General features: G+C 52.4%; 1 pseudogene across 1 annotated transcript in view; it reads right to left on the reverse strand.

Moving 5' to 3' along the window:
- The window catches only part of LOC143503262 (threonylcarbamoyladenosine tRNA methylthiotransferase-like), a 59,692-nt pseudogene extending 44,623 nt beyond the window's left edge, over positions 1–15,069 (reverse strand). The window contains exons 1-3 of the transcript XR_013127194.1: positions 14,948–15,069; positions 14,451–14,632; positions 7,500–7,562 (exon numbers count right to left, since the gene is read on the reverse strand). The product of XR_013127194.1 is annotated as a threonylcarbamoyladenosine tRNA methylthiotransferase-like (transcript). The remainder of the gene's footprint in view (positions 1–7,499; positions 7,563–14,450; positions 14,633–14,947) is intronic.
- Between the last annotated feature and the right edge of the window lie 1,868 nt (positions 15,070–16,937).

Below are 16,937 nucleotides of genomic sequence, written 5' to 3' on the forward strand. Positions count from 1 at the left end.
CACACGCGCTCGGACTCACACACACACGCGCTCGGACTCACACACACACGCGCTCGGACTCACACACACACGCGCTCGGACTCTCACACACACGCGCTCGGACTCACACACACACGCGCTCGGACTCTCACACACACGCGCTCGGACTCTCACACACACGCGCTCGGACTCTCACACACACGCGCTCGGACTCTCACACACGCGCTCGGACTCACACACACGCGCTCGGACTCACACACACGCGCTCGGACTCACACACACACGCGCTCGGACTCACACACACACGCGCTCGGACTCACACACACACGCGCTCGGACTCTCACACACACGCGCTCGGACTCTCACACACACGCGCTCGGACTCTCACACACACGCGCTCGGACTCTCACACACGCGCTCGGACTCTCACACACGCGCTCGGACTCACACACACACGCGCTCGGACTCACACACACACGCGCTCGGACTCACACACACGCGCTCGGACTCACACACACGCGCTCGGACTCACACACACACGCGCTCGGACTCACACACACGCGCTCGGACTCACACACACGCTTCACACGGTAACCCAGGTACAGGTGGAACAGCTTCACCTGGAGCCCCTCCTACTACAGGTGTGGGCGGAGCCATGTTGCAAGGACAGTGACACACACCACCCCCCTCACCCACACACACCACCCGCCTCACTCACCCACACACACCACCCCCTCACTCACCCACACACACCACCCACCTCACTCACCCACACACACCACCCACCTCACTCACCCACACACACCACCCACCTCACTCACCCACACACACCACCCACCTCACTCACCCACACACACCACCCCCCTCACTCACCCACACACACCACCCACCTCACTCACCCACACACACCACCCCCCTCACCCACACACACCACCCCCTCACTCACCCACACACACCACCCACCTCACTCACCCACACACACCACCCACCTCACTCACCCACACACACCACCCCCTCACTCACCCACACACACCACCCCCCTCACTCACACGCTCATACACACAACCCACCTCACCTACACGCTCATACACACACTCACACACACAGAAACACTACATTTAAAGACCAGTCTCAGAGAAACACTGGGCCTCATTCACTAGAAATTTCATGTTAAAACCCACACAGTCTTTCACACAGTCTGACATTTATCAGTGTTTCATATCGGGGGTTTGTTCTCAGGAAAGAGCAGAGAGTCTGCACAAACTTCAATTTGCATCAATAATTTTACTTGGCAACTATATAATCTAATAATCAGTGAAATTACGGTAAATAAAGGATTGCATGTGTCAACAATTAAAGTCAGATTTGCAAGTAATAAAGTCCGAATTGTGGGCAGGGGTATGGGCGTGGTCAATGTTATGGGCGTGGCCAGTGCTGTGGGCGTGGTCAGGATTATGGGTGTGGTTAGGGTGCATGGGCATGGTTAGGGACATGGGTGTGGTCAGGGTTATGGGCGTGGTCAGGGGTGGGTGTTCGGATCTTAACTCCTGAATAATTTTTTCCATCTCAGTTTTCCTTAAACAGTTCAGTTCAGCACCAGTAACACTTTAAACACCACACGGCAGTATCTGCCAGTCAGGGCGTGTCCCCTCACACCGTCATCACTCTGCACGGAGGCAGAAGCTCTTTCTTCTGAAAGCAGGAGGCATTTAAAGACCTTAGCATTTAAAGACCGACCCCTGAATTTAAAGACCAAGCAGGGCAGTCTGATGTGCTACAGCCTGAACCCAGAGGAGAGCTCTAGTTGGACCGGTTCTGCTAGGATCTGCAGCTCTCTGGCAGAGTAAACCAGAACACTGCCAGGACAGCAACATCTCTGCCAGAGAGAGCCTCCTGCTCTCCTTCAGCTCTCCTCATAAACACGCCTCCACCCACCAACACGCCTCCACCCACAAATACGTACACAATTCTACATCGTTTCTTCTTAAAATCTTAATCGGCTGTCGGCTGGCATTAATAATTTTACTGTTGTTTATATATTAATATTATTATTGTTATTATGGGTGTTAATCTGATTTACTCATATATTAGTAGATTTCTTGAATATGTAAACCTGCATGGTGTTTCTGGAACAGTTTTCCAGTAGTGATACTGTACTGCATACAGCCCTGCCAATTATGCCATCTTGACATGACTAAAAGAGACAGAAAGATGGAGAAGTAGTGAGTGAGTGAGAGAGAGAGAGAGTGAGAGAGAGAGAGCGACAGAATCCATGTATCTGCTACAACACTCTTCTCCTCTGCCAAGTCCAACAGTCACTTGAGTACAGCATGAAAAACAGAAACCAAACACCTCACACTCTACAATAACAGCAGTAATCATCATCATCATCATCATCATCATCATCTTCACCACGGGGTCAGTCCACAGAGGACTGACTGATTCCCATGTCTTATTTAAGCTAATATGTATTAAGGACAGCTGCTCCTCCATGGACCGGTGAGGAACTCTCTGGAACTTTCCGGAAGTTCCTTTAGGTGCAGAGGTGATCAGTGCATTGACACACATGTACACCATCTCCCGAGGTGGAGGTGCTGCACCCTCTACTGCCCCACTCCCCAGGTGGAGGTGCTGCACCCTCTACTGCCCCACTCCCCAGGTGGAGGTGCTGCACCTTTTACTGCCCCACTCCCCAGGTGGAGGTGCTGCACCCTCTACTGCCCCACTCCCCAGGTGGAGGTGCTGCACCTTTTACTGCCCCACTCCCCAGGTGGAGGTGCTGCACCCTCTACTGCCCCACTCCCCAGGTGGAGGTGCTGCACCTTTTACTGCCCCACTCCCCAGGTGGAGGTGCTGCACCCTTTTACTGCCCCACTCCCCAGGTGGAGGTGCTGCACCCTCTACTGCCCCACTCCCCAGGTGGAGGTGCTGCACCTTTTACTGCCCCACTCCCCAGGTGGAGGTGCTGCACCCTCTACTGCCCCACTCCCCAGGTGGAGGTGCTGCACCCTTTACTGCCCCACTCCCCAGGTGGAGGTGCTGCACCTTTTACTGCCCCACTCCCCAGGTGGAGGTGCTGCACCCTTTACTGCCCCACTCCCCAGGTGGAGGTGCTGCACCTTTTACTGCCCCACTCCCCAGGTGGAGGTGCTGCACCTTTTACTGCCCCACTCCCCAGGTGGAGGTGCTGCACCCTTTACTGCCCCACTCCCCAGGTGGAGGTGCTGCACCCTTTACTGCCCCACTCCCCAGGTGGAGGTGCTGCACCCTTTACTGCCCCACTCCCCAGGTGGAGGTGCTGCACCCTTTACTGCCCCACTCCCCAGGTGGAGGTGCTGCACCCTTTACTGCCCCCACTCCCCAGGTGGAGGTGCTGCACCCTTTACTGCCCCACTCCCCAGGTGGAGGTGCTGCACCCTTTACTGCCCCACTCCCCAGGTGGAGGTGCTGCACCCTCTACTGCCCCACTCCCCAGGTGGAGGTGCTGCACCCTCTACTGCCCCACTCCCCAGGTGGAGGTGCTGCACCCTCTACTGCCCCACTCCCCAGGTGGAGGTGCTGCACCCTCTACTGCCCCACTCCCCAGGTGGAGGTGCTGCACCCTCTACTGCCCCACTCCCCAGGTGGAGGTGCTGCACCCTCTACTGCCCCACTCCCCAGGTGGAGGTGCTGCACCCTTTACTGCCCCACTCCCCAGGTGGAGGTGCTGCACCCTCTACTGCCCCACTCCCCAGGTGGAGGTGCTGCACCCTTTACTGCCCCACTCCCCAGGTGGAGGTGCTGCACCCTTTACTGCCCCACTCCCCAGGTGGAGGTGCTGCACCCTTTACTGCCCCACTCCCCCAGGTGGAGGTGCTGCACCCTCTACTGCCCCACTCCCCAGGTGGAGGTGCTGCACCCTCTACTGCCCCACTCCCCAGGTGGAGGTGCTGCACCCTCTACTGCCCCACTCCCCAGATGGAGGTGCTGCACCCTTTACTGCCCCACTCCCCAGGTGGAGGTGCTGCACCCTTTACTGCCCCACTCCCCAGGTGGAGGTGCTGCACCCTTTACTGCCCCACTCCCCAGGTGGAGGTGCTGCACCCTTTACTGCCCCACTCCCCAGGTGGAGGTGCTGCACCCTTTACTGCCCCACTCCCCAGGTGGAGGTGCTGCACCCTCTACTGCCCCACTCCCCAGGTGGAGGTGCTGCACCCTCTACTGCCCCACTCCCCAGGTGGAGGTGCTGCACCCTTTACTGCCCCACTCCCCAGGTGGAGGTGCTGCACCCTCTACTGCCCCACTCCCCAGGTGGAGGTGCTGCACCCTCTACTGCCCCACTCCCCAGGTGGAGGTGCTGCACCCTCTACTGCCCCACTCCCCAGGTGGAGGTGCTGCACCCTCTACTGCCCCACTCCCCAGGTGGAGGTGCTGCACCCTCTACTGCCCCACTCCCCAGGTGGAGGTGCTGCACCCTTTACTGCCCCACTCCCCAGGTGGAGGTGCTGCACCCTTTACTGCCCCACTCCCCAGGTGGAGGTGCTGCACCCTTTACTGCCCCACTCCCCAGGTGGAGGTGCTGCACCCTTTACTGCCCCACTCCCCAGGTGGAGGTGCTGCACCCTTTACTGCCCCACTCCCCAGGTGGAGGTGCTGCACCCTTTACTGCCCCACTCCCCAGGTGGAGGTGCTGCACCCTTTACTGCCCCACTCCCCAGGTGGAGGTGCTGCACCCTCTACTGCCCCACTCCCCAGGTGGAGGTGCTGCACCCTCTACTGCCCCACTCCCCCAGATGGAGGTGCTGCACCCTTTACTGCCCCACTCCCCAGGTGGAGGTGCTGCACCCTCTACTGCCCCACTCCCCAGGTGGAGGTGCTGCACCCTCTACTGCCCCACTCCCCAGGTGGAGGTGCTGCACCCTCTACTGCCCCACTCCCCAGGTGGAGGTGCTGCACCCTCTACTGCCCCACTCCCCAGGTGGAGGTGCTGCACCCTTTACTGCCCCACTCCCCAGGTGGAGGTGCTGCACCCTTTACTGCCCCACTCCCCAGGTGGAGGTGCTGCACCCTTTACTGCCCCACTCCCCAGGTGGAGGTGCTGCACCCTTTACTGCCCCACTCCCCAGGTGGAGGTGCTGCACCCTCTACTGCCCCACTCCCCAGGTGGAGGTGCTGCACCCTTTACTGCCCCACTCCCCAGGTGGAGGTGCTGCACCCTTTACTGCCCCACTCCCCAGGTGGAGGTGCTGCACCCTTTACTGCCCCACTCCCCAGGTGGAGGTGCTGCACCCTCTACTGCCCCACTCCCCAGGTGGAGGTGCTGCACCCTCTACTGCCCCACTCCCCAGGTGGAGGTGCTGCACCCTCTACTGCCCCACTCCCCAGATGGAGGTGCTGCACCCTTTACTGCCCCACTCCCCAGGTGGAGGTGCTGCACCCTTTACTGCCCCACTCCCCAGGTGGAGGTGCTGCACCCTTTACTGCCCCACTCCCCAGGTGGAGGTGCTGCACCCTTTACTGCCCCACTCCCCAGGTGGAGGTGCTGCACCCTTTACTGCCCCACTCCCCAGGTGGAGGTGCTGCACCCTCTACTGCCCCACTCCCCAGGTGGAGGTGCTGCACCCTCTACTGCCCCCACTCCCCAGGTGGAGGTGCTGCACCCTCTACTGCCCCACTCCCCAGGTGGAGGTGCTGCACCCTCTACTGCCCCACTCCCTAGGTGGAGGTGCTGCACCCTCTACTGCCCCACTCCCCAGGTGGAGGTGCTGCACCCTTTACTGCCCCACTCCCCAGGTGGAGGTGCTGCACCCTCTACTGCCCCACTCCCCAGGTGGAGGTGCTGCACCCTCTACTGCCCCACTCCCCAGGTGGAGGTGCTGCACCCTCTACTGCCCCACTCCCCAGGTGGAGGTGCTGCACCCTTTACTGCCCCACTCCCCAGGTGGAGGTGCTGCACCCTTTACTGCCCCACTCCCCCAGGCCCCACACTGTTTAAAGAACCTGTGTTTGGGCTTCTGCACAGCCAGCACAACCAGCATAGACCAGCACTGGCTAGCACAGACTAACTCATGCTAGCACAGATCTGCACAGACCAGCACAGTCTAGCACAGACCTGCACAGACAGTCCTGCACAGACCAGCACAGGCAGGCACATACCAGCACAACATAACGGGTTAGCCCTTGCTGGGTCAACCTCAGGACAGAGGTGGTGCAACAGGGTAGCGCTGTCTAGGCAGAAGTCTCTCTATCACACACTTCTGTGGCCAATGATGAGGAGCAGTCAGGGCGGGGCTTCAGGGGCGGGGCCTCTGGGGCGGGGCCTCTGGGTGTTTTTAGGAAGAGACAAAGGTTCTTGCCCGTGCAAGAGCCAAAATGGTTGGCAGGCTGCTCGGGGAGTGCAGCTGTGGCACTGGGACCCTGTTGATCCCAAATGGACCGCGTGCTAATGGCTCTGCCCGGCGCAGACCAACGTGGAGTGATGATGCACACCAACACGTGAACCACAGCCTGCTAAAGAGCTTCAGCAAGGCGCGTGTCTGCTGGGTGCTGCTGTGTTGTGTGGTGTTAAGGGCTCTGTGTGTTATTCAAACACACTCATTAACGAAAAACATCTAATAACAGTGATTGTGTTGGTCTACAGCACCGTTAACAGCTAATCAGAACATCAGAACAGACGGATAGAGGAGGAAAAAACCCCATTTTCATTCTGACCATAATCACGTCCATCCATTCCTGCTAAGAGATTATTGGATAATCGTACACCCCAACCATGCAGGGAACAATTCTAAAAAAAATTTAAAAACATCATAATCGGCTGCCTACGTGTGCCCCGAGACATGACATCGACGGCATCATTTCTGAGACGTTCGCCATATTTGCAGACGCTCCCTGTCGTTTCAGACCTCGTGTGCTCTCTCCCTAGCCAGGACGCCTCTCGCTACAGCCCCTCCGCCCCGCCTTACGGGCAGTTCCACTCGGCCTTGATTACACTGTACGGTCGTAATTAGGCAGGGGATGGAGGCGGTTGCCACGGCGCTCCCGGAGAACGGCTGTACTGACGGGGCCGACGACGGCTTTTACGGGCGGGAGACGGATGTAGCCGGAAGACCTGAAAGAGCTCAGCTCTGCTGAAATTTTAATGATGTCATTAAGAGACAAGTGCTACAGGCCTCATACCGTGTCCTGTCTGCACGGCCCGAGACGGTGACACGCTGCTTTCGATCTCCTTCTCTCTCTCTCTCTCTCTCTCTCATTCGCTCTACCATTCTAGGTCCTGTTCTCTCGTTCCCTCTCTTTCTCACTAGTGTTAGAATCCTCCCTTCTGTCCTCCGACAGACTCGACAAGAAGCACGCAGGAACGGGCCATTACCCACAACACCGTCGGCGGAAGAGGCGCTAGCAGCCGCGGGTCACCTGAGCAGCCGCTCGGGCCAAGCAGGAGGACGGATATGAGGGCAGAGAAACCCGCCGTCGCACACAGACGGGAGAACAAATGAGGCTCTCTAATGAGGGGTCTCGGCAGGGCCGGCCGCGGCGCTTACCTTGTGGTCGTACGGGTTATACGATTGGAACAAGGCGGACAACTCCTTGGTTCTTTGTTTTTTCTGTGAGGGAAGAAGAAGAAGAAAAAAAAGCAGACATTACTAGATGAGTGAAGACTCGTGAAACAGCATCTGTGGTGAAAGGCTCGACGCAAACCAGGCACGAAAGAGCCGAGAAAATGAGACGGTCGGCAAAGCAAAGAAAAGGAAGTAAAAAAGAAAAGTAGAGGAGGAGCAAACCAGAGGGACACTTAAGGGATAGAAAATGTGGAACTTCACCCATAAGACAGTTAACCTTCCCTGCTCTCCCTGAGCTGACAGGTGGCTGTAGGTCGTGACTTGGGGAGGCCCTGCACTGTGGACGTGACCCAACACGGGCAGGACGTCTAGCAGAACTGGATCACTGACTGCTGTGGCCTCTCGCTCACGGTGGATCTGACCGCTACCATAACAACACGTGTTCTGTTTAGGAACAGAGACCCAAAACACAACGAGTCCGCCTTCACTTTAACGTCACCACCTGGTTACTTAAATCTCCCTTTCCGAGCTTCCTGAGTGGTGATGTTTTCACTGTTCCGCCCAATGTGAGGGGTGTCTGTGTGTTTCTTCCAGGTTAGGACGCTGCCAGTATTAATAAGGACCAATTATTCGCAAATTAGTTCTCAAAGAAAAGTTTGTGTGAGGAAGCAGTGGGCGGTAGAAGTCCTCTCTCCACTGGAGTGCGTTCACAAAGCTGCGCGGTCAGAAACAGCCTGATAAATATTACATTCTGCACATTAATAATTGAAGACGGAGCACTGAAGCCAGGCTGCCCATACATCTAGCACACCTGCGATTAGGTAAGGTGATGGCCAACGGCATTTCGGTGCTTATGTGTGGGGCACCGAGGATTCGACTTGGAAGAGGTGAAGCGGCATAAAGAAGGGTCCAGGTCCTGCTAATGATCTCACACTCTCTCACCTCTCCCACCCAGAACCTCGGCCGCCCGCCGCAGAAGAGAGCCAGGCAGAACACAAGCCCGGGGTTAGTATTCCTGAGCTAAGCCAATGAGCTCCCAACAGGATTGGCTCGATCAGCTCTGCCAAGCAGAGAACGGGAGGGGGGCAGAGAGAGTGAGAGAGGGAGAGGAAGAGAGAGAGAGGAAGATGAACCAGGAGAGGGGGAGGGATGACAAGGTCAGGTACTCTAGTACAGGGGAGCGGAGGAAGAGGAGTAGAGATAGGGGAGAAGAGAGGAGAGAGGAGGGGGCAGAAGGGGCAGGAGGGCAGTGAGGAGAAGTTGGAGGAAGCTTACAGATCTAAGTGAAGCAAGTTGTGAGTTTAAGGTCTTAAGAGACCTCTCATCCCTCCATTCTGGGGATTGGAAAATAAATAAACAAATAAATAATGTTGCAACTTTTGGAAACTCAATATTTCTGGATGTTTGGGCCAAGGCCCTGAGGTTACTCCACTCTCCCAGAAATGAAGGAGAAAAAAACACACAGATATTCCCTCAAAAGCCAAATAAGTGCTTCTCCTTATTTTCCTCGAATCTGCCGAGCCATGCGAGGGCGAGAGAATCTGAAGGGTTAGCAGTCATCAGGGCCAGGATGGGCCTTAACGCCCGCTCGGCTGGCCATAATGGTGCGCTCAGCACAGACGCACTGAGGAATATCAATTTTCAGGCCACAGTAATGACATCTTCCCCTTTCTACGTCTCTTCCGTGCGCCGCTGCAGAGTGACCCAGCCGTTTCCCATTTCGCGTTGGGATCAAAGCGTTACGCTGCAGTGAACAGGCAGAGGAAGCATCCAAGCGGTAAAACTCGTCGAGAAGGTCCTTTAGGACATCCCACTCAATTTTCATTTCCGAGGCCCAAACAGAATGCCACTCCAACTCTCGCAAGTACTTCTGGAGTTCTGAAAGTGGCAGAATGATGCAGGATCTGTGTCCCAGACGCAGGCCTGGGGGACCCGGTGTGCATTACTCACAATCCACTTCGCCAAGGACAAATAAATGCCTACACTGAAAAATAGGGCTTTTAATTTGGCGTCTGACTGGGGCTTTTAATTTGGTTTCTGATCAGGTTACTTACAGCATATGTTACACGAAAGCACACATTTTTTCCACATTCCACTACTGCGTTTTAACTACTTTCTGTGATGAATCCTGCAGAACTGGATGAGACGTCAAACAGATCTAAACAGAAACGCGTGTTGATAATGGCCTACTGAGGTTAGCGGAGAAATGCCAACAGCGGAAAGAGAGCTCTCAACCCTTAAAAACTGTGAGCGTCTGTCACCTCAGTGATGAACAACCACACCTCCCATCATATCCATCTGCTCTTCCGCACACACGCGAGACATGAGCGGGATACCACATTAGGGTAGCGGCGAAGCACGCAGACAGAGCACGAGGGGAAACTACATCAGCATAATAACAACGAACTCCCAAAGCTCAGAATGACAGCTACCGCGAGGGTAAGGAGCAACGAACACACACTATTAGAGGCCGTTAAGATCACATGATCACATACCCTATTAGCCGCCTTATGAATATGCAAATGGTGTTGATTCCTCCCTCCCTCCCCCTTTGTCTCTCTCACGCGTACATGTGCACACTCATGAATATCAGGTGAAGGTAATGATGCTCTTGACTGCAGTGCGTGCCCTTGTGTACCCATAATGAGTGGCAGATGTTGGCGTGATACAGCTGGGTGGCTTGGGGGTTGTACCAGTGGCCTCTTTTGGGACTGCCTGAAACACACTGCCATTGGCTGCTGGTCCAAGCGGCTGCACTAAGCCGTGCTCTTGGAGTGCAGCCACAGCCCGAGAGCACTAGGCAGAAGAGTGCTTCCTGTCACTGCGGAGAAGAGTGCTTCCTGTCACTGCGGAGAAGAGTGCTTCCTGTCCAGGGCCAAGCACCATCAAGCCACATGAATGACAGCAGCAGGTCCATTATCCATGTAGTGAAAAAGATATCGGAGTTCTGCAGGGGTAAATATTAGGTGATACTTTTTTTCCATTTCAAAATTTCCCACACTTTCTTCTCTGTCAAAAGCACACCACAGAAGACTCCAGCACAAAGTGACAAAGATGAACTAAACGTGTACTAGTGTACACAGGGATAGGGAATTGTGCTGTTTGAATTTACTCAGGCCAGCCAGCTAAAGCAGCTTCTATGAACAAAAGCAAAGTGGATTTCTACAGCACTGCACTGATGCCGAGTATGGTAGTGAAAGGTCTGTTGTTGGTAGCTTAGCATCTACATACACACCCTTCTACAGCTGCAGGACATAATTATCATGTTAAAATGAATAGACGTGAACAGTAAAATGAAAGAACCTTGATCCCCAATGCAGGCTTTGAAGACCCAGAGAGAGGAGAGTTCAAGGTCTCCAGGAAAGAACTATGGAACCACGACTACAGACGTTCTCCTGCATACCTTTTCTCAGAACGAGTTAAGACTCTTATTCTCTTCATATTAAGAAATTACCATCATTCCACAAGGTCTTAGTGGAGATCTACATGAACGGGCTGGCCAAACACACAAGTACACACTGAAGGAACATCTCTGGTCACAGGCTCTGAAGGGTTTCTGCGCAGTTGATTCTGGATGTTGTCAGCATGAATTTCAACGTGTGATTACACACCCTCATGCTCAACAGCTGGTGCAAAAGAATACCTGAAAGAATATTCTGCTAATCGAATTTCTCACATACAAAATCATCTACACATTCAGTAGAGCTTTGTCAGAATTTCACAGAATAGAGAGTCACTGCAGAAATGGAAAATATAAACAAATAGGCTAGGAAATCATTCCTCAAACGTATATAAAAAAAGTAAACATAATCCCTAGTTAAAATTTTCACCTCAAATGCATAGAAAGGTTGAATAGCATGACAGAACTTAATAGCATGGATTTATGGACAAATATTAGGCAAGCAAGTTAAGGAAAATTTTCCTAAGAAGAGAAAAAAGTCTTCAGTTACTTGCAAATAAACAAGTGTTTTGACCGGTATATTATGCTCAGAATGACGAGGGCACTTTTTCCATGCATACAAAGAGTCCCAGAACAAATAAATTGGCCATTAGATAAGACTGCACTCGGATGTCATTCTGGAGTGAAGGTTTAAAAGTCGGCCTAAATCAAGGTTCTGGAAGAAATAATGGGATTGGTGAGGCTCAGAAAATTGTTACAATCATGACCAATCTATTCCATGCTCTGGAGATGCATCAATCAAAAGGGTCAGCTGAGTCACAGACAGAAGGACGAGTGAAAGGGGGGTTGGTTTGTACTTGTACTTTCTCTTGAGACATACTCAAAAGACCTTCCCCCGAGACCTTCTCATGAAACCTTCCCCTGAGACATTCTCCTGAAACCTTCCCCTGAGACCTTCTCATGAAACATTCCCCTGAGACATTCTCCTGAAACCTTGCCACCTCAGACTCTACTCTTCAGCCATCGTGGTGGTGATGTGACGCTTCCTCCGTTTGACCTCTGCAGCTTCTCCTACTCAAAGCTTCGCTCCGTCTGTCTTTGTTTTAAGATGAATTTGTGTGATAAATTCCATATGTTGAGCTTTCCTTTCTGACCTTGCTCTACCAACGCGTTCGGAAGTTGGCACAGCCGTCTGGCTTTGTCTGCAGTCCAGGTCTTTCCCTGGACCACCGTCTGATTTCCCCCCGGCTGACAACGGCACGAACGAGGTCTGCGAGCGGTTGGCGTAAACACCTGCCCGGCTGCTGAGAGCAACGCTCCGGGAGATCATTCCAATTTATCTCCACTAATCCCTTCCGACATTCGGGACCAATTACGGCAACCCTGTTTGGTAAGCTCCTGGTTCAGAACAGCCTCCGCCCGCACGGCGTATCTCCTCAGGCCCGACGGTGAAGCCGTTCGTTACCGTTCCGGCGCTGAGCTATTCATCACAGACAAGTGGAAGGTTCCTGCTAATGAGATGAGTTCAACATGCTGAGATACCAAAGCACCAGCACTGGCCGGTCCACAGATCTGGCCTGCTTCCCCCCCTCACAAAAGGGCCCGCCTGCAGGCCCGTGCCAGGCACCGCCGCCATCTGGAGGAGTTATTAATGTATCGCGCTTACAGCTGCCCCGTCAATCCCTCCCGCGCTACTTCACCAGCTGAGCTGCCCGTCTTTAATGGGTCTGTAGTGTGGATGGGCGGGTATGGCAGGATATGGACGCCTCCACCCTGCATCGATGCCTCCACCCTGCGTCGACGACTCCACCCTGTGGCGAGTCATCCATTCTGCACAAGCAGGGCTGCGTCTTGGGTCTCCATCTTTCTTGCGGAAACCCAAGAGTCCGGTCGAGGAAGCAAGATGGCGCGCTGTTCTCCAGCGAGGAACCGCAGAGAACATCTGTGCACAGGAGCCGCAAACCTGCAGGACCTTCCACAAGTTTGGTGAACTTTGGTACTGAACTATAATGAGTTTAATTCTAGTGAAACAATCTGAGAATCCTTTCAACATCACTATTATTACAAGCACTTCTTCCATTATATAGGATCTGATTTCTTCACATAAGTTAGAGAGAATCTGAGATTTTCATTATTGAAGGATATAATACCATAAAAAGACATTTAGTGAAGACCCATTACATATTTATCTGAAGGTAGCAAGCAAACGGTGCCGGTGACATCACTGCACTGGCACAGGTCCAAACCACCAAGCGCACGTTACCAATCTGACAGACTGCAACGTCTGCGCTCGCCAGAGACGCCGTCTCATGGCAGTTACATCACTGAGACACCTGTCTACCTTACATAATGAAGAACAATCACTAGGAGAACATCAAATCATTTACACACACACCTGTCCAATGACATCAAGGTGGCTAATGTTGAGGTATAAACCCTTGAGCAGAATTTCGATGGTTTTGTGTGCAGGAGAGACTCACTTTAACCAGGATAAACTTTAATCTGCACGTCTCACACTCCTTATATCTCCTTGCCGGAAAGCAGCGTAGTGAATTTCTACGATTTAAGCAATTTGAAATATCACTAGAAGTGCAGTTCAAGAAAACGGATTTAAAAATGATCACAACACTAAATAAACAGCTCAGTGTTAACAGGAGAGAATATTAGTAATTCGAGTCTGAAAGGGTTCGCAACATTCTGCATGTGCAAACCGTCACGATGCTTTAAATGTTACTTCACTACCTTAGATTCCTCGTAATCTTTCATAACCACGGAGACGAGATCTATATTGGTAATTTACTGAATTCCCCGTTTTTGTAGAGAGAGAGAGAGAGAGAGAAAGAGAGACAGAGACAGAGAGAGGGGACGAGAAACCGAAGTGAGTTAAAAAAACAATGAGAAATAGATGAAACAAAAAAAACAAAAAAAAAGTCAGGGCGGAGAGAAGTAAGACGTGAAGAGAGAGGATCATTATGATCTCAATAACACACCACAGAGGTGAATGTCTATATAACCTGATCAGAACCCAAATTAAAAGCCCCAGTCAGTCGTAACAGCCCTATTTTTCCTATTTTTACATACGAGAACTACTCCTTTAACCACTCCATAAAACAAAACGTTTCAAGACTTTTTAAAGGCAACTGCTCCAGTGGCACGGTGGGGACGTCTTCACACCCTGACGGCAGGCGGGGGTGTCGGTGATGGGGGCTCCTTGAGAAGGAGACAACAACCTGCTTTAATCTGCGGATCTGCCTGCATCCGTGTGGAGCGGGAGCTGTTGAAGAGCATTCTGGAGGCGCTACCAGCGGCTGGGTGAACTCCCCCGGGCCCCTGACTCCACACCGGCCCAGCTCATGTCTGGACACGTCTGTGCATACACTCTGCCAGAGCCTCTGTTCTCACAATCAATCGGTAAAGGTCAGTGACAGCAACATAAGGGAACATTCTAGCCCTGCACGCACGCCCCCCCCCCCCCCCCCCCCCCCCCCCCCCCCCACACACACACACCCACACACCCACACTGTAGCACTCACCACTTGGGCTGGGACTTGCTCCATCTTGGCTGCAGGTGTTCCGGGCCGCGGGTAGAACTGGTTGATGAAGAGGCTCGGGAACCGGTACTCTCCTCACCAGCTCCATCGTCTCCTGGAAGTCCTCGTCCGTCTCGCCGGGGAAGCCACAGATGATGTCCGTGGCAATGGTGATGCCTGGCACCCTGTTGAAAGACCCCAAGAAGAGAGATAATGACCAACAGTGCTGGGAGCTACTGTGATGAAGACGAAGTGCTACTGTGATAAAGATGAAGTGCTACTGTGATGAAGATGAGCGCTTGAAGTATTCAGGAAGAGATCGGGCATGATCGATTTAATACATGCAGTGTATTTGGAAACATGTAAAATGTACCACTGGAATAACTTTATGCCTCCAACTGCAATGATTTATTCTTCGTTTTTGTTCCTGCCACATCTCAGTAATGTCTTCCTCAAACCTCATCTCAGTAATGTCTTCCTCAAATCTCAGTCACACACACGAAACCCCTCCGTGCTCCTCACGTGTGCAGAGGAGGGGCGGCGGGACCCATCCCTGGTCCACAGTGACTATCTGGGCTCCCTCTTCCACTTCCAGAACCTTATTAGAATCCTCAGTTTCCATCGATTAGCCGCACATCCGCTGATTGAATTAGGCTTTCTGCTAAGAAATCGATGCACTGATTTCTTTCCCCCTGTATTCCGTTGTTATCGATCACCGACTGATGGGAAACACAAACAACTTCGAGGCTCGGAGTAGACGCGTGAACGTAGAGGGAGGGACGAGGGGCCATGGAGGGGCAGCGTGAGCGCATGCTGCAGCCAAGATGGGGGTCGTGGGTCAGCCTACGGTCGGAGGCACCTGCCAAACACCCGTCCACACCTCCACACCAGCCCTTCCCCCACACCCCGTCTACACCTGTTCCATGTGCTATTCGCTCATTCGCCACACACGCCACGTCTGTAGCGGCACACCGCACACACAAGCAAGCTTCGTTTGTACGAGCTCTGAGGGGGCCTCTGCCGGGAGAAGAGCACATTTCGTCTTATCCTGTCCAAGCCCTAACCCTCTATGGCATGGTGTAGCCCTCAGGCAACAAACCACTATTTCTCCCCCACACTGCCTCTTTAAATTTTTTTTGGTAAAACATCACATTTTAAATCAGCTGATAAGTCTGGCACAATAAAAATTGGTCTGGGTGTGGGTGTGTCTTTCACCTGGGGGTGGAGCACTCCTTTTTTGGAGCATAGCATGCTTGGACACACTGCTAGCAAAAGGTAAGATCAATATCACTTTTTCACATGTTTAAATGTTTTAAATTTGTATTAAAAAATATCTGTGATGTGCATGAATATGTGAAAAAGCATATTTGATTGAGTAAAGACACTTTTTCTCTTTATCTATATTCTAAAATTTAGGTTTTTCATTCGTTGCCTCAGTGTAGACCACTTTAGTTTGTACAATGACATGTTCATGGATGGAGATGTGCAGGGACTCACAGTTATTTACATAACATTGTTTTTGCTGTCCTATCAACCATTACTCACAGGAAAAGGATGCAAGAACATGTTATGGGTGTAAGGAACATGATCCATCAGTTAGGGTCAAACCTTAGGACAGTGAGGACAGTGAGATTGAGGACAGTGACGGGGAAAATTTGGATGATGATGGTCCAGTCATACTGAACATACTGTATGTAATGTGTGTGTGTGTGTGTGTGTGTGTGTGTGTGTGTGTGTGTGTATGAATGTTTGTGTGTGTGTGTGTGTGTGTGTGTGTGTGTGTATGAATGTTTGTGTGTGTGTGTGTGTGTGTGTGTGTGTGTGTGTGTGTGTGTGTGTGCGTGTGTGTGCGTGTGTGTGCGTGTGTGTGTGCGCGCGCGCGCATCAGCGGGCTATGACAGTTGTATATGAACCTATTGTAATTTTATGCTTTATGGTTTCTTTTGAAAACAGATGAAGATGAAGATGATAATGATGTATCAGAGGAAGGTGTTTCAAACATACCTTGTGGAGAACACACCACAGTCCCAACATCACTAATTTGCAGGCCAGCCTTCCAAAATCAGACAATATTGTGTCCCTATATCAACACTTCCAGATATTTTTTCTGAAGGCATTCCTGGAAGTTATTATAGAGCAGTCAAATTTACAGGGGTTGGACAATGAAACTGAAACACCTGGTTTTAGACCATAATAATCTATTAGTATGATGTAGGGCTTCCTTTTGCAGCCAATACAGCGCCAATTCGTCTTAGGAATTACATATACACGTCCTGTACAGTGGTCAAAGGGACTTTAATCCATTCTTCTAGTGGCCAGGTAACTACATGATGCTGGTGGAGGAAAATGTTTCCTGACTCTTTCCTCCAAAACATCCCAAAGTGGCTCAACAATATTTAGATTTGGTGACTGTGCAGGCCATGGGAGATGTTCAACTTCACTTTCATGTTCATCAAACCAATCTTTCACCAGTCTTGCTGTGTGTATTGG

The sequence above is a fragment of the Brachyhypopomus gauderio genome, unplaced genomic scaffold, assembly GCF_052324685.1.
Source record: "Brachyhypopomus gauderio isolate BG-103 unplaced genomic scaffold, BGAUD_0.2 sc221, whole genome shotgun sequence".
Classification (NCBI taxonomy): Eukaryota; Metazoa; Chordata; class Actinopteri; order Gymnotiformes; family Hypopomidae; genus Brachyhypopomus; species Brachyhypopomus gauderio.